General features: G+C 52.8%; 1 pseudogene; it reads right to left on the minus strand.

The window, feature by feature from the left end:
- Window positions 1-7,150: 7,150 nt before the first annotated feature.
- LOC126457170 (drebrin-like protein) overlaps window positions 7,151-17,963 on the minus strand; it is a 97,241-nt pseudogene continuing 86,428 nt past the window's right edge.

Genomic DNA, 17,963 nt, shown 5'->3' on the forward strand with positions numbered 1-17,963 from the left:
TGAAACGTATTCGCCCAGATATCTTGTCTGTACCAGAGCTGATGGGGAATCTTTTCTATCCGTAAAGCCGCAGTTCTTTGTAGAGCATTTAGAGGACAAGTTCGGGGAGGTGGAGGGCTTGTCCAAGATGCGGTCTGGATCGGTGTTGATAAAAACGGCATCCTCTGCCCAGTCACGGAGGTTGCTCAATTGTGACAAGTTGGGGGATGTTTCCGTTAGCATCACGCCGCATAAGAGTCTGAACATGGTCCAGGGTATTATATTCCACCGGGATCTTCTTCTGCAGTCCGACGATGAATTACGCGCCAACCTCGAACGACGAGGTGTTCACTTCGTCCGGCGCGTCCATCGGGGTCCGAGGGATAATCAGGTCGCCACCGGTGCCTTCATCTTGGCCTTTGAGGGTGATGTCTTACCCGAAAAGGTTAAGGTGATGGTTTACCGTTGTGATGTGAAACCATATATCCCTCCTCCGATGCGGTGTTTTAAATGCTGGAAGTTCGGGCACATGTCATCTCGCTGTACTTCCAGCATGACGTGTCGGGATTGCGGACGTCCTTCGCATCCCGATACTCCATGTGCCCCGCCTCCTATCTGTGTTAACTGCGGAGAACACCATTCCCCCTGCTCGCCGGACTGTAGGATATTGCAGAAAGAACGGAAGATAATGGAATATAAGACCTTGGACCGGCTGACCTACCCCGAGGCTAGACGGAAATATGAGAGGCTCCATCCTGTGGCAATGCCGTCGACCTACGCCGCTGCTGCCACGACGGTTCTCCCGTCATCACGAATCGGCTCTACGATCGGTCAGCATCCACCGGCCCCCTTGCTTGTGGGGGGGCACTTCACACCCTGTTGCTCCTGCTCCATCTTCTTCAGGAGCAACACCCTCCCAACCTTCGGGGACATCAGCTCCCCCTTCCCAGCCGGAGAAGCGTAAGACTTCTTCGGCTGCTCTCGCCAGGAAGGGATCCCTTGGGGACCTCCCTTCGCAAGTTCCGACCAGTGGCAAAGCGGACGCCCGCAAGTGGTTGAAACAACCGCCAGTCCCTGGTCGTCGGGCCTCGCGGTCGTCGTCTGTCCCTGAGACTGACCCAGTGAAGCCCATGCAGCCTGAAGAGCCGAAGGCACAGCGTGATAAGCAGAAAAGGAAGAAAGTCCCCAAGACCAACGGTAATGCGGTGGCACCGATCCCGCCGCTCCCTACAAGCTCTGCCTCTGAGGACGAGGTGGAGATTCTGGCGTCCGCTGAGGACCTCGCTCTTGCCGGTCCCGCGGACGCAATGGATGGCATTTGCACGGATGCTCCATCGGAGGCAGCAGGTGCCCCAGTGGCGTAATCTGCCTTCCCAGTCCCGTCACGCATTTCCCAGCCATGGACAACACCATCCTCCAGTGGAACTGCAGCGGTTTCTTCCACCATCTAGCTGAGCTCCGCCACCTCATCAGCCTTCACCCTTTCTTCTGCATTGCTCTCCAGGAAACTTGGTTTCCAGCAATGCGAACCCCCGCCCTCCGTGGCTATCGGGGTTATTATAAGAACCGAGCAGCTTATGAAAGGGTGTCTGGTGGCGTCTGCATATATGTCCTTCACACTCTGCACAGCGAGTCTGTCCCTCTCCAGACGCCTTTAGAGGCTGTCGCTGTACGCGTGTGGATGCCACAGGCTGTTACCGTCTGCAGTCTTTACATTCCACCGGATGGTGATGTCTCGCAGCATGTCCTGGCTGCACTGGTCGCCCAATTGCCGCCACCTTTCTTGCTATTGGGCGACTTCAACGCTCATAACCCTCTGTGGGGTGGGTCAGTGGCAACAGGTCGAGGCGCCATCGTTGAGCATTTATTGTCGCAGCTCGATCTCTCGCTGTTAAATGATGGTGCCTTCACACACTTCAGTGTGGCGCATGGCACCTACTCCGCCATTGACCTTTCCATCTGTAGCCATAGCCTCTTACCGTCTGTCCAATGGAGTGTGCATGACGACCTGTGTGGTAGTGACCATTTTCCGATCTTTTTGTCACTACCACAGCGTCACTCTTCTGGGCGCCCTAGCAGATGGGCTATGAATCAGGCTGACTGGGACTTGTTCTCCTCCGCTGCCGCTTTTGAGCCTCTCTCTACCGATGACATTGATGCGGTGGTTCAATCGGTCACCACCGGCATCGTTACTGCCGCCGAATCTGCCATTCCCCATTCCTGTGGGTCCCCTCGGCGGAAGGCTGTGCCTTGGTGGTCGCCTGAGATCGCTGAAGCGATTAAAGATCGCCGGCGGGCGCTCCAGCGTCACAAGCGACACCCCTCCCTCGACCACCTTATCGCCTTCAAACGGCTGTGTGCGCGGGCCCGCCTCCTTATCCGCCAAGGCAAGAAGGAGTGCTGGGAGCGGTATGTGTCCACAATTGGCCTCCATGTCACTCCATCGCAGGTCTGGGCCAAGATTCGACGCGTCTACGGCTATCGGCCACCTGTCAGCGTCCCTGCGCTCTCACTGAATGGAGCAGTTTGTACTGACTCCGACGTCATTGCAAATCGCTTAGCAGAGCATTTTGCTATGAGTTCCGCTTCTGCGAATTACCCCCAGGCCTTCCGCTCCATTAAAGAGCGGATGGAACGTCGGAGCCTTTCGTTTCGCACCAACCACCCAGAATCTTACAATGCTCCATTCAGTGAGTGGGAATTTCGCAGTGCCCTCGCTGGTTGCCCTGATACCGCTCCTGGGCCGGATGGCATCCACTGTCAAATGCTGAAACATCTTTCAGTGGACTGCCAGCGGCGCCTTCTCGATCTTTACAACCGTCTTTGGGTCGAGGGGGAGTTTCCGTCGCTATGGCGGGAAAGCATTGTCATCCCCGTTTTGAAACCTGGAAAGACCCCTCTGGAGGTGGACAGCTACCGTCCCATTAGCCTCACCAACGTTATGTGCAAGCTTCTCGAACGGATGGTGAGCCGGCGCTTGCATTGGGTACTGGAGTCTCGGGGCCTTCTGGCTCCGTCTCAGGGTGGGTTCCGTACAGGCCGCTCCGCCACCGACAATCTGGTGAGCCTGGAGACTGCCATCCGTACTGCCTTTGCCCGCCGTCAGCACCTGGTCGCTGTCTTTTTCGACATGCGGAAGGCGTACGATACGACATGGCGTCATCACATTCTTTCTACGCTTCATGGATGGGGTCTTCGGGGTCCTCTGCCGATTTTTATCCGCAATTTTCTGTCGTGTCGTACCTTCCGCGTGCAAGTCGCGGCCTCGTATAGTTCCTCCCACGTCCAGGAGAACGGTGTGCCACAGGGCTCTGTTTTAAGTGTCTGTCTGTTTTTAATAGCCATTAACGGGCTTGCTGCGGCCGTGGGAAATTCTGTCTCCGCTTCCCTGTATGCTGACGACTTCTGCCTCTATTACAGCTCTACTGGCATTGCAGCTGTTGAACGTCAGCTACAGGGCGCTATCCGTAAGGCGCAGTCTTGGGCTGTAGCGCATGGGTTTCAGTTTTCGGCAGCCAAGACCTGCGTTATGCATTTCTGCCGGCGCCGAACAGTCCATCCTGAGCCGCGGCTTTATCTTGCCGACGAACACCTTGCTGTGGTGGAGACCCACAGGTTTTTGGGGGTGGTTTTCGATGCCCGGTTGACTTGGCTGCCTCATATCCGGCAGCTTAAACAGACGTGTTGGCGGCATCTAAACGCTCTGAGATGCTTGAGCAACACCCGCTGGGGCGCCGACCGCTCTACACTGTTGCGGCTCTACCAGGCGTTAATCCAGTCCCGTCTGGATTATGGGAGCCTGGCTTATGGCTCAGCATCCCCATCTGCGTTACGGGTGCTGGACCCGATTCTCCACAGCGGGATACGCCTTGCCACTGGTGCTTTCCGCACCAGCCCTGTGGACAGCGTACTAGTGGAGGCAGGTGTACCTCCACTGCGGTTCCGACGCCAACGTTTGCTGGCCGCTTATGCTGCCCATGTACTAAGCTCGCCCGGGCATCCAAACTATCGCCTCCTGTTCCCGCGATCGGTCGTCCATCTGCCAGATCGTCGGCCCCGGTCTGGTTGTACAATAGCGGTCCGCGTCAAAGAGCTTCTCTCTGGGCTTCAGGTTTTCACTGTTCCACCTACTTTCCGGGTTACTTTGCATACACCCCCATGGTGTGTCCGTCGCCCTTGCCTTCGGCTGGACCTGGCACAGGGCCCGAAGGACTCAGTCCCTCCAGAGGCCTTCCGCCGCCGCTTTTATTCTATCCTGGCCACGTATCAGGGCTCTGGTATTGTCTACACTGACGGTTCGATGGTTGCTGGTCGTGTCGGGTATGCGCTCACTCTAGGGGACCGTTCCGAACAACGTTCCTTGCCGGATGGCTGCAGCGTTTACACTGCTGAACTGGTCGCCATCTTTCGTGCCCTAGAGTATATCCGCTCCTGCTCAGGTGAGTCCTTCGTTATCTGTAGCGATTCCCTGAGCGGTTTACGAGCTCTCGACCAGTGTTTCCCTCGTTCTCGTTTGGTGATGGCTATCCACGAGTCTCTGCATACTCTCGCCTGTTGCGGCCGCTCTGTGGTCCTTGTGTGGACCCCCGGTCATGTCGGTATCCCGGGTAACGAACATGTTGACCGCCTGGCGAAAGAGGCCACCAGCAAGCCATCTCTGGACCTTGGCCTCCCTGAGACTGATTTGCGGGCGGTCTTCCGCCGCAAAATCTTGGCGCTATGGGACGAGGACTGGCGCGAACTGACAATGTCCAATAAACTCCGTGCTGTCAAGGAGACGACGGCTGTGTGGCGGTCATCCCTGCGAGCCACTCGCAGGGACTCGGTAGTTCTTTGCCGGCTCCGCATTGGCCACTCCCGGCTGACACACAGTTATTTACTGCGCAGGGAGGACCCCCCTGTATGTCGCTGCGGGGCGGCTTTGACAGTGGCCCACATTCTGTTGGCCTGCCCCCTTTTAGCTGTGGTCAGGCAGACATTTGCGCTGCCTGATACGCTCCCTGCCCTTTTAACAGACGACTCCGCTATGGCTGACTTAGTTTTACGTTTTATTCGGGCAGGGGGATTTTCTCATTTAATCTGAGTGTTTCTGTTTTATTTTATTGTTTTGTGTTGCTTCTGGCCTTTGGCCTATGGTTTTACACTGATTTTTTAATGTGTCTCTAAGTGGTTGGCCTTTCCTTTTTTTATGTCTATGGTCGGCCAACCACCGTCACACTCTGTGTGGTTTTAGTTTGTTTTGTCTTGTCTTTGTCTCAGTATCTCTTGTTCTGTATCGTCTGTGATCTCTTCTGTTCCTTGTTTTTATTCTCTGTGGGTGTTCTTTGTCTTTGGAAAAAAGGACCGATGACCATGGCAGTCTGGTCCCTTTAATCCCCCAAACCAACCAACCAACCAACTCATTACAGATGTGAACAGTAAAAGAAAAATTGCACAAAAAGGCTCATTTAATCACTAACTAGGATGAAGGTTTTGTACAAGCATCATTGAGTGTAAAAGTAATGGCCTAATACAATTTCTAACTTTGATGTTTTTTCCAAGTGAGATTTTGTATCAGTGTCAACTATAACATAAAATTGGAAGTTGTTTCCAACTCAGTTCTAATTTACTGTTTATTCACAGACATATAAACATAGGTTATGCATCATGTTGAATACACAGATTAAGGATCACTAACTTGTTTTTTCACACTTCTTGCTACAGAACTGTTAGGCAAGCAAAATTACATCATATGTAGCAATCATCTTGCCCTGTATAACACAAGTGTTCTTTTTAATCATTATTTGTAGTTACAACAGGTATAGCTTGAGTGTATCTATGTATACAAAGAAGACTGAAAGAACAGATGGAGAACTGTGGATTGTTCAAGTTCTATTTTAGGCCACAGGAAGACTATCACATTCATATATAGATTCAAAAAGTATCTCTTGACACATTTACATACTTGACTATGTTGATGTATAACTGTATGCTTTACCTGTAACTATCATGTGTATTACAAAGTAAAATATTTATCAGTCTGAATTCTAGCTAAAATTTTTGGAATGGGTAGTAAAAACAGAAAGAGAGAAAATTAAAATTGCTTCATATAAAAGTTAAAGACTGTAAGCATTTTGATTCAGATTAAGAATTTTGGGAGACTGATAGTACGGACAAGGATTCTTTTTTGTAATTTTCACTCTGTATCTCTCTGTTGACGTAGCAGGTTGTCATAAAGACAGGACATTAATAATACAAGTGATCAATGGTAAGCCTATGTTTGTGTTATCATCTGTTCAGGACAGGTGCTCTAACAGTTGCAGAAAGCCAAGATGCTAAATAACACAAAAGAAGGAAAATCTTTTACAATGAGTATGTATAACACATTCCTCCTAAACAAGATCAGTGTAGTGTGCTCTCAGTGACAAAGGCCTTGTTTTGCCTAGCAGACAAACAAATCAAGGTGTTTAAGAACTCATTCAAATGGAAGGGAAATTACCCTTTGAGACTACAATTTAAGTATTTTCAAAATACATTGCTGTCCTTCAAGGAACACACTTCACTTTGTCAAGATACAACATTTTGAGTTGTTGTGATCTCAGGATTGTCTTCTACAAATGAACATGCTGCTGTACTATTCTCATGCACTTAGTTAGCGACTGTGCTATACCCTCTAGCATCAAAATGTGTGTCCAGCAAAAATAACAATACATATCATCTCCAACTTTAAGAACTCACCATGAAGAAAAATGAAGGGTATAATGTTTAACAGTCACTTGCAAAGCAATAAGATAGTTTTAAAACACTTGTTGCTTGACACTTCATAAGTATGTTAAAATACTATATACTTAAATGTATCTCTTTAACAATTATTTCTTGTGACGCAACGTGTGTCCCTCTCATCATAATGCCCTTTGGGATATGAATTACAAATTGCTAAGACTTCCTGTACCCAAATGGCTCGCATAACAATTCTACCCAAATGACTCACATAACAATTAAAATTTGAGATGAATCAAAAATTCTTCCCAAAACTTGAGCAAATATGTGTATGTGGTCACCTGTGTGAACTGCAAGACAATTACAGAAGTATCACAGTGCTGGAAGACCCTATGAATGAATGTCAACAGTCAGTCAGTCTATTGAGCAGTGCTATAGTGTACCTGAAATGGAATAACCTGACATCCTATGCAAAGACTTATCCTGTTTCACAGTAATGCTCAAACAAAATTATTACAAAGACAGAAACTCATACTCTCTAGTTTCACACATCATTTTCTGAATGCAAATGTACCATCACAATCAAAAGTGCACAATAACAGTGAAAATAATAAAATCTATAAATTGGATATCTTTCAAATGGTCCTTACTAATACAATGCACAGAACATCAACATTATATTTGCCACGTATACATGCCAGCAGCTCAGTCAATCAGTTCCACGTAATTTGCCGGGAAGAGACCAAATGTTCCATCAGGTCCAAGTCCTTGCCACCAGCCTTAATCAATCTGATCAATATGTGTAATTATATCACCAGGGTCAAAAGTTATTTCTGTAGCATCGGCAGCTTGGTAATCATACAGAGCTCGAGCTCTGAGTCCAACATCATCACTCAACAAAACTTCTTGCTCTGGTTCTATATCACTGTGGTGGACGTGCCAGTTGTCTCAGTTGGGGTTTGTGCCTGCCTCCTGAGGAAGAAGTTCTGTAGGAGACACTTGCTCGAACTGCCTTGGTGGAGCTAGAACCTCTTCTTGTACAGTCTCAGATTTAAACATTTCTGGAACTTTCACAGGACTCTGCTCTGGAGTTGGAACAGACTGTACTTCCTCTTGGATTCCATTCTCCATTTTTGGAGGCCACACTGCCAATGAAGCTTTCCTGCCAAGAGGACTGGAGTTTGCCAATAAGTCAGGGGGCGTTGCTGATGCATGGTGTAAATTGTGTAGCTGTCCTGCACATGTATTCTTCTCAAACACAGCTCGGGTATCCAATTTGCGTTGTGATATGAGATCCTGTGCTTCCTTGTTGCGTTCCTGTCGCAGTCTTTCACTAGCATCATCTCCCCTGGGGGTTCGGGCGTTAGAATTGGCCCGCAGTATTCCTGCCTTTCGTAAGAGGCGACTAAAAGGAGTCTCAAATGTTTCGGCCTTATATGATGGTCCCCTCTCGGGTTTGACCTCCATCTATCTAAATTATTCCGAAGAGCGAGCCAATTGGGGAAGGGCGCCTTACATGGTGCACTGTATCCTTCGTGCATTTAGACCTATAGCCGTCTTTCTCGTCGTTGCAATGGTGTCCCGCTCGTTTTCGATCTCTTGGGCGATTACCACGCTGCACTCTGCAGTGTTTCTTTTAACTGTGACGACGACCTTGGCCATTTGTGCACCTAAGATCCAGCACGGTAGCCAGTCCGTTGTGGTGGGGTCGCCATGTACCCTCTTGGTTGTAGCCCCCTGACAACACAGGGATCGCTCTACTGATGCCTGCGCCGTTCACTCCCCACGTATGCCAAGGAGTAGATGCCCATCTCCCTGGGGCATCAGGACTCCCGGCAATGGCCATCCTGCCAGGTGGCCTTTGCTGTGGCTGGGTGGCGCCCGTGGGGAGGGCCCTTGGTCGGAGTAGGTGGCATCAGGGCGGATGACCCGCAATGAAGTGTGGTACATCATCTCTCGCTGGTGGGCCTCCACCAGCAGTCTCTAAGCGATCGAGGTCTCAACCTCAACGGGAAGAAATTTGATCAGAGATCGTTTCCCTCCCTAGCTACTCCATGGGAGGAACGTATTGCTAAAGAAGGCAGTGGGGAATATTCGCCCCGGTACGTCGTGTGTACGCGGGTTGATGGAGAATCGTTCATGTCGGTGAAGCCCCAGTTTTTTGTGGTGCATTTAGAGGACAAGTTCGGGGAGGTGGAGGGCTTGTCCAAGATGCGCTCTGGTTCTGTGCTCATCAAAACGGCATCCTCTGCCCAGTCCCGGAGGTTGCTCAATTGTGACAAGTTGGTAAATGTTTCAGTAAGCATCACGCCGCGTAAGAGTCTCAACATGGTCCAGGGTATTATATTCCACAGGGATCTTCTTCTGCAGTCCGACGACGAATTACGCGCCAACCTCGAACGGCGAGGTGTTCACTTCGTCTGGCGCGTCCATCGGGGTCCAAGGGATAATCAGGTAGCCACCGGTGCCTTCATCTTGGCCTTCGAAGGTGATGTCTTACCCGAAAAGGTCAAGGTGATGGTTTACCGTTGTGATGTGAAGCCATATATCCCTCCTCCGATGCGGTGTTTTACGTGCTGGAAGTTTAGGCACATGTCATCTTGCTGTACTTCCGGCATCACCTGTCGAGATTGTGGCCGTCCTTCCCATCCTGATACTCCATGTGCCCCGCCTCCTATCTGTGTTAACTGAGGAGAACACCATTCCCACTGCTCGCCGGACTGTAGGATATTGCAGAAAGAAAGGAAGATAATGGAATATAAGACCCTGGACCGCCTGACCTACCCCGAGGCTAGATGGATATATGAGAGGCTCCATCCTGTGGCAATGACGTGAACCTACGCCGCTGCTGCAACGACGGTTCTCCCGTCCTCACGAATCGGCTCTAAGATCGGTCCGCATCCACCAGCCCCCTTGCTTGTGGGGGGCACTTCACAACCTGTTGCTCCTACTCCATCTACTTCAGGAGCAACACCCCCCCACCAATCGGGGACTTCAGTTCCCCCTTCCCAGCCGGAGAAGCGTCCGACTTCTTCGGCTACTCTCGCAAGGAAGTGGTGCCTTGGGGACCTCCCTTCACAAGTTCCGACCAGTGGCACAGCAGACACCCGCAAGTGGCTCAAACATCCACCAGTCCCTGGTCGTAGGGCCTCCCGGTCGTCTTCCGTCCCTGAGACTGACCCTGTGAAGCCCTCTCAGCCCTCCAAGCCTGAACCACCGAAGGCACAACGAGAGAAACAGAAACAGACCCAGAAGAAAGTCCCCAAGAATACCAACATTGCGGTGGCACCCGTCCCACCGCTTCCTACAAGCTCTGCCTCGGAGGACGAGGTGGAGATTCTGGCGTCCGCTGAGGACATGGATCTCGCCAGTCCCTCGGACGCAATAGATGGCTGTTGTCCAGATGGTGACTCAGTAGCAGCAGGGGCCCCGGAGGCGTAATCTGCCTCCCCAGTCCCTTCACGCCTTTCCCGTCCATGGCTAATATCATCCTCCAGTGGAACTGCAGCGGTTTCTTCCACCATCTAGCTGAGCTCCGCCAACTTACCAGCCTTCATCCCTTCCTTTGCATTGCTCTGCAGGAAACTTGGTTTCCAGCAATGCGAACCCCCGCCCTCCGTGGCTATCGGGGCTATTTTAAGAACTGGGCAGCTTATGAAAGGGTGTCTGGTGGCGTCTGCATATATGTCCTTAACTCTGTTCACAGCGAGTTTGTACCTCTACAAACAGCTTTAGAGGCTGTCGCTGTTCGGGTGTGGACGCCACAGGCTATTACCGTCTGCAGTATTTACCTTCCACCGGATGGTGCTGTCGTGCAGCATGTCCTGGCTGCTCTGATCGCCCAACTGCCGCCACCTTTCTTGTTGCTGGGCGATTTCAATGCCCACACCTGCCTGTCGTAAGAGGCGACTAAAAGGAGTCTCACACGTTTCGGCCTTATGTGATGTTCCCCTCTCGGGTTTGACCTCCATCTTTCTAAATTATTCCGAAGAGCGATCCAATTGGGGAAGGGCGCCTTACATGGTGCACTGTATCCGTCGTGCAATTAGACCTTTAGCCGTCTTTCTCGTCGTTGCAATGGTGTCCCGCTCGTTTTCGATCTCTTGGGCGATTACCACGCTGCACTCTGCAGTGTTTCTTTTAACTGCGACGACGACCTTGGCCATTTTTGCACCTAAGATCCAGCACGGTAGCCAGTCCGTTGTGGTGGGGCCGCCATTTACCCTCTTGGTTGTAGCCCCCTGACAACACAGGGATCGCTCTGCTGATGCCTGCGCCATTAACTCCCCATGTATGCCAAGGAGTAGATGCCCATCTCCCTGGGGCATCGGGACTCCCGGCAATGGCCATCCTGCCAGGTGGCCTTTGCTGTGGCTGGGTGGCGCCCGTGGGGAGAACCCTTGGTTGGAGTAGGTGGCATCAGGGCGGATGACCCGCAATGAAGCGTGGTACATCATCTCTCGCTGGCGGCCAGCCGCCAGCAGTCTCTAAGCGTTCTCAGGCTCAATTTAATGCTCAGAAGTACGATCCGAAAACGTTCCCCTCCCTGGCCACGCCGTGGGAAGAGCGTAAGTCTCAGGATGGAGGTAACAGTTATTCGCCCCGATTCTTAGTTTGTACGAGAGCTGATGGGGAGTCTTTTCTCTCCACAGAGCCTCAGTTCTTCGTCGAGCATTTAGAGGACAAGTTTGGGGAGGTGGAGGGCTTGTCTAAAATGCTCTGGGTCAGTACTGATACAAACGGCATCCTCCGCCCAGTCACGCAGGTTACTTGCTTGTGACAAGTTGGGGGATGTTAACGTTACTATTACACCACATAAGAGTGTAAATATGGTCCAGGGTGTTATTTTCCATAGGGACCTCCTTTTGCAGTCTGATGACGAGCTGCGCGCCAACTTAGAACGTAGAGGTGTTCATTTCGTCCGGCGCGTTCATCGGGGTCCGAGGGACAATCAGGTTACTACCGGTGCCTTCATCTTGGCCTTCGAGGGTGATACGTTACCGGAAAAGGTCAAGGTGATGGTCTACCGATGTGACGTCAAACCCTATATCCCTCCCCCGATGCAGTGCTTCAAGTGCTGGAAGTTCGGCCATATGTCTTCCCGCTGCACTTCCAGCCTCACATGTCGAGATTGCGGACGCCCATCTCATCCCGATACTCCTTGTGCCCCGCCTCCCATCTGCGTCAACTGCGGGGAGCACCATTCACCTTGCTTGCCTGACTGCAAAGTCTTTCAGAAAGAGCGCAAAATCATGGAATATAAGACCCTGGACCGGCTGACCTATACTGAGGCCAAAAGGAAATATGACAGACTCCATCCTGTGAGAATGACATTTTCTTATGCAGCTGCTACAACACCTGTGCTAGCCCCATCAGTTTCGAGACTTCCAGCCATCTCGATAAGCAGTAAGACTCCTCCAGCCCCCTTGCCCGTGGGGGGGGCTCTACCCAACCGGTTGCTCCTGCACCACCTACCTCAGGAGCAACCTCCTCCCACCCGTCGGGGACGTCCGTCCCCGCTTCTCAGCCGGAGAAGCGTCTAACTTCTTCGGCTCCTCTCGCCCGTAAGAGTTCCCTTGGGACCCTCCCTTCCCAGGGTTCCACCAGCGGGAAGGATGACGGCCACCAGTGGCATAAGTCCTCGCCAGCGGCCGGGCGTAGGGCTTCACAATCCTCCTCAGTCCCGGAGACTGAATCGGTGAAGCCTTCCCAGCCGGTGAAACCCAAGGTTCAGCGAGAGAAGTCCAAGAAAAAGACCTCTAAAGCCAAAGAACTTGCGGTGGCACCAACCCCACCGCACCTTTCGCGCTCTGCGTCTGAGGATGAAGTCGAGATTCTAGCGTCCGCTGAGGACCTTGATCTCGCTGGTCCCTCAGACGCCATGGATGCCTCTCATACGGGTACTGAATCGGTGACAGTGAGTGAACAAGCGGCGTAAATTGCCTTCCCAGTCCTTTCACGCCTTTCTCAGCAATGGACAATATCATCCTCCAGTGGAACTGCGGCGGTTTTTTCCAGCATCTAGCTGAGCTCCGCCACCTTATCAGCCTTCGCCCTTTCTTCTGCATTGCTCTCCAAGAAACATGGTTTCCAGCAATGCGAACCCCCGCCCTCCGTGGCTATCGGGGTTATTTTAAGAACCGGGCTGCTTATGAAAGGGTGTCTGGTGGCGTCTGCATATATGTCCTTCACACTCTGCACAGCAAGTCTGTCCCTCTCCAGACGCCTTTAGAGGCTGTCGCTGTACGCGTGTGGACGCCACGGGCTGTTACCGTCTGCAGTCTTTACATTCCACCGGATGGTGATGTCTCGCAGCATGTTCTGGCTGCACTGGTCGCCCAATTGCCACCACCTTTCTTGCTATTGGGCGACTTCATCGCCCATAACCCTTTGTGGGGTGGGTCAGTGGCCACAGGTCGAGGCGCCATCGTTGAGCATTTATTGTCGCAGCTCGATCTCTCGCTGTTAAATGATGGTGCCTTCACACACTTCAGTGTGGCGCATGGCACCTACTCCGCCATTGACCTTTCCTTCTGTAGCCATAGTCTCTTACCGTCTGTCCAATGGAGTGTGTATGACGACCTGTGTGGTAGTGACCACTTTCCGCTCTTTTTGTCACTACCACAGCGTCACTCATCTCATAGCCCTAGCAGATGGGCTATGAATAAGGCTGACTGGGATTTGTTCTCCTCCACTGCCTCTTTTGAGCCTCTCTCTACTGATGACATTGATGCGGTGGTTCAATCGGTCACCACCGGAATCGTTACTGCCGCCGGATCTGCCATTCCCCGTTCTTCTGGGTCCCCTCGGCGGAAGGCTGTGCATTGGTGGTCGCCCGAGATCGCTGAAGCGATTAAAGATCGCCGGCGGGCTCTCCAGCGTCACAAGCGACATCCCTCCTCAGCCCACCTTATCGCCTTCAAACGGCTGCGTGCGCAGGCCCGCCTCCTTATCCGCCAAGGCAAGAAGGAGTGCTGGGAGCGGTATGTGTCCACCATTGGCCTCCATGACACTCCCTCGCAGGTCTGGGCCAAGATTCGACGCGTCTACGGCTATCGGACCCCTGCCAGCGTCCCTGCACTCTCACTGAATGGAGCCGTTTGTACTGACTCCGACGTCATTGCAAATCGCTTAGCAGAGCATTTTGCTATGAGTTCCGCTTCTGCGAATTACCCCCAGGCCTTCCGCTCCATTAAAGAGCGGCTGGAACGTCGGAGCCTTTCGTTTCGCACCAACCACCCGGAATCTTACAATGCTCCATTCAGTGAGTGGGAATTTCGCAGTGCCCTAGCTGCTTGCCCTGATACTGCTCCTGGGCCAGATGGCATCCACTGTCAGATGCTGAAACACCTTTCAGTGGACTGCCAGCGGCGCCTTCTCGATCTTTACAACCGTCTTTGGGTCGAGGGGGAGTTTCCGTCGCAATGGCGGGAAGGCATTGTCATCCCCGTTTTGAAACCTGGAAAGACCCCTCTGGAGGTGGACAGCTACCGTCCCATTAGCCTCACCAACGTTATGTGCAAGCTTCTCGAACGGATGGTGAGCCGGCGCTTGCATTGGGTACTGGAGTCTCGGGGCCTTCTGGCTCCGTCTCAGGGTGGGTTCCGTACAGGCCGCTCCGCCACCGACAATCTGGTGAGCCTGGAGACTGCCATCCGTACTGCCTTTGCCCGCCGTCAGCACCTGGTCGCTGTCTTTTTCGACATGCGGAAGGCGTACGATACGACATGGCGTCATCACATTCTTTCTACGCTTCATGGATGGGGTCTTCGGGGTCCTCTGCCGATTTTTATCCGCAATTTTCTGTCGTGTCGTACCTTCCGCGTGCAAGTCGCGGCCTCGTATAGTTCCTCCCACGTCCAGGAGAACGGTGTGCCACAGGGCTCTGTTTTAAGTGTCTGTCTGTTTTTAATAGCCATTAACGGGCTTGCTGCGGCCGTGGGAAATTCTGTCTCCGCTTCCCTGTATGCTGACGACTTCTGCCTTTACTACAGCTCTACTGGCATTGCAGCTGTTGAACATCAGCTACAGGGCGCTATCCGTAAGGCGCAGTCTTGGGCTGTAGCGCATGGGTTTCAGTTTTCGGCAGCCAAGACCCGAGTTATGCATTTCTGCCGGCGCCGAAGAGTCCATCCTGAGCCGCGGCTTTATCTTGCCGACGAACTCCTTGCTGTGGTGGAGACCCACAGGTTTTTAGGGGTGGTTTTCGATGCCCGGTTGACTTGGCTGCCTCATATCCGGCAGCTGAAACAGACGTGTTGGCGGCATCTAAACGCTCTGCGATGCTTGAGCCACACCCGCTGGGGCGCCGACCGCTCTACCCTGTTGCGGCTCTACCAGGCGTTAATCCAGTCCCGTCTGGATTATGGGAGCCTGGCTTATGGCTCAGCATCCCCATCTGCGTTACGGGTGCTGGACGCAGTTCTCCACATCGGCATACGGCTTGCCACTGGTGCTTTCCGCACCAGCCCTGTGGACAGCGTACTAGTGGAGGCAGGTGTACCTCCACTGTGGGTCCGACGCCAACAATTACTGGCTGCTTATGCTGCCCATGTTTTTAGTTTGCCCGGGCATCCAAATTACCATCTCCTGTTCCCACAGTCAGTCGTCCATCTGCCGGACCGTCGGCCCCGGTCGGGTTGTCCGATCGCCGTATGCGTCAAGGAGCTTCTCTGCGGGCTTGGGTTTTTCCCTGTTCCGCCTCCTTTCCAGGCGCCTCTGGGTACACCCCCATGGTGTGTTCCTCGCCCTTGCCTTCGGCTCAACTTGGCACAGGGCCCGAAGGACTCGGTCCCTCCAGAGGCCTTCCGCCGCCACTTTTATTCCATCCTTGCCACGTATCAGGGCTCTGGAATTGTTTACACCGACGGTTCGATGGTTGCTGGTCGTGTCGGGTATGCGCTAACTCTCGGGGACCATTCCGAACAACGGTCCTTGGCGGCTGGCTGCAGCGTTTACACTGCTGAGCTAGTCGCCATCTTTCGAGCCCTAGAGTATATCCGCTCCTGCTCAGGTGAGTCCTTCGTGATCTGTAGCGATTCCCTGAGCGGTTTACGAGCTCTCGACCAGTGTTTTCCTCGTTCTCGTCTGGTGATGGCTATCCATGAGTCCCTGCATACTCTTGCGCGTTGCGGCCGCTCTGTGGTCTTTGTGTGGACCCCCGGTCATGTCGGTATCCCAGGCAATGAACATGTTGACCGCCTGGCGAAAGAGGCCACGTGTAAACCATCTCTGGATGTTGGCCTCCCAGAGACTGATTTGCGGGCAGTCCTCCGCCGAAAAGTTTTTGCGCTTTGGGACGCTGAATGGCGCGATCGGATTACACCCAATAAACTCCGTGCCATTAAGGAGACGACGACTGTGTGGCGATCATCCATGCGAGCCAACCGCAGGGACTCCATCGTCCTTTGTCGGCTCCGCATTGGCCACTCCCGGCTAACACACAGTTATTTACTGCGCCGGGAGGACCCTCCTGTATGTCGCTGCGGGGCGGCTTTGACAGTGGCCCACATTCTGTTGGCCTGCCCCCTTTTAGCTGTGGTCAGGCAGACATTTGCGCTGCCTGATACGCTCCCTGCCATTTTAACAGACGACTCCACTATGGCTGACTTAGTTTTACGTTTTATTCGGGCAGGGGGATTTTATCATTTAATCTGAGTGTTTGTTTTATTTTATTGTTTTGTGTTGATTCTGGCCTTTGGCCTATGATTTTAAACTGATTTTTTAAAGTGTTTCTATGTGGTTGGCTTTTCCTTTTTTATTTCTATGGTCGGCCAACCACCGTCACACTCTGTGTGGTTTTAGTTCGTTTTGTCTTGTCTTTGTCTCAGTTCCTCGTGTTCTGTATCGTCTGTGATCTCTTCTGTTCCTCGTTTTTATTCTCTGTGGGTGTTCTTTGTCTTTGGAAAAAGGGACCGATGACCATAGCAGTCTGGTCCCTTTAATCCCCCAAACCAACCAACCAATCAATGCCCACAACTCTTCATGGGGTGGGACTGTATCCGATGACCACGGTCGTGCCGTGGAGCTTTTGTTGGCTCAGCTCGACCTTAGCCTCTTGAACACCGGTGCTCCCACGCATTTCAGTGTGGCCCATGGCTCGTTCTCGGCCATCGATCTGTCTCTTTGCACCCCCAGACTTGTCCCATCCCTCTACTGGAGAGTGCATCCTGACCTGTGTGGTAGTGACCATTTTCCCATCTATTTGTCACTGCCCCAGTGTCATTCTTCTGGGCGCCTGCCCCGCTGGACTCTCCACACGGCTGACTGGCCGGCTTTTACTTCCGCTGCAACCATTGAGTCACACCCAAGGGGTGACATTGATGAGGTGGTCCATGTCTTAACCACGTCCATCATTTCGGCAGCCGAGGCAGCCATCCCCCGCTCTTCTGGACTCCCTCGAAGGAAGGCTGTACCCTGGTGGTCGCCGGAGATTGCTGAGGCTATCCGCGACTGTCGGCGGGCTCTCCAGCGTCATAGGCGGCACCCGTCTCTTGAGACCCTCATCGCCTTTAAGAGGCTCTGAGCCTTGGCCGTCGTCTTATTGCACGGCGTAAGCAGGAGTGCTGGGAGAGGTATGTCTCCTCCTTGGGCTCCCGTGTCTCCCCCATGCTCGTGTGGTCCCGGATCCGGCGGATTAACGGATATCAGACCCCTATGGGTGTCCCTGGGATCTCCTTGGACGGCGCTGTCTGCACGGACGCTGCCGCCATTGCTGAACACCTTGCTGCGCACTTTGCTAAGAGCTCTGCTACTGCAACTTATCCCCCCACCTTCTGCTCTCTCAAGGAGCGAGCCGAGCAGACGCCATTATCATTCCACATGCGTCGTTCTGAAAAATACAATGCTCCTTTCAGCGAGAAGGAATTCCTCGCTGCCCTCGCCGACTGCCCTGATACGGCACCAGAACCAGACTGCATCCACGCACAGATGCTGAAGCATCTCTCCAGGGACTGCCAGAGACACATCCTCACCATCTTTAACCGCATTTGGAGTGAGGGCGTGTTCCCGTCGCAATGGCGAGAGGGTATTATTGTCCCCATCTTGAAGCCCAGTGCGGACCCACTGGCGGTGACAGCTATCGTCCCATTACCCTCACCAACGTTTTGTGCAAATTGCTCGAACGTATGGTGGGGCGGCGTTTGTGTTGGGTCCTTGAGTTGCGCGGTCTCCTCGCTCCATCCCAGGGTGGCTTCCGTCGGGGCCGGTCTGCAGCGGACAATTTGGCGCAGCTGGAATCTGCTATCTGTACGGCCTTTGCCCGACGTCAGCATCTCGTTGCTGTC

This window comes from Schistocerca serialis, chromosome 1, assembly GCF_023864345.2.
Source record: "Schistocerca serialis cubense isolate TAMUIC-IGC-003099 chromosome 1, iqSchSeri2.2, whole genome shotgun sequence".
In the NCBI taxonomy this organism is placed as follows: domain Eukaryota; kingdom Metazoa; phylum Arthropoda; class Insecta; order Orthoptera; family Acrididae; genus Schistocerca; species Schistocerca serialis.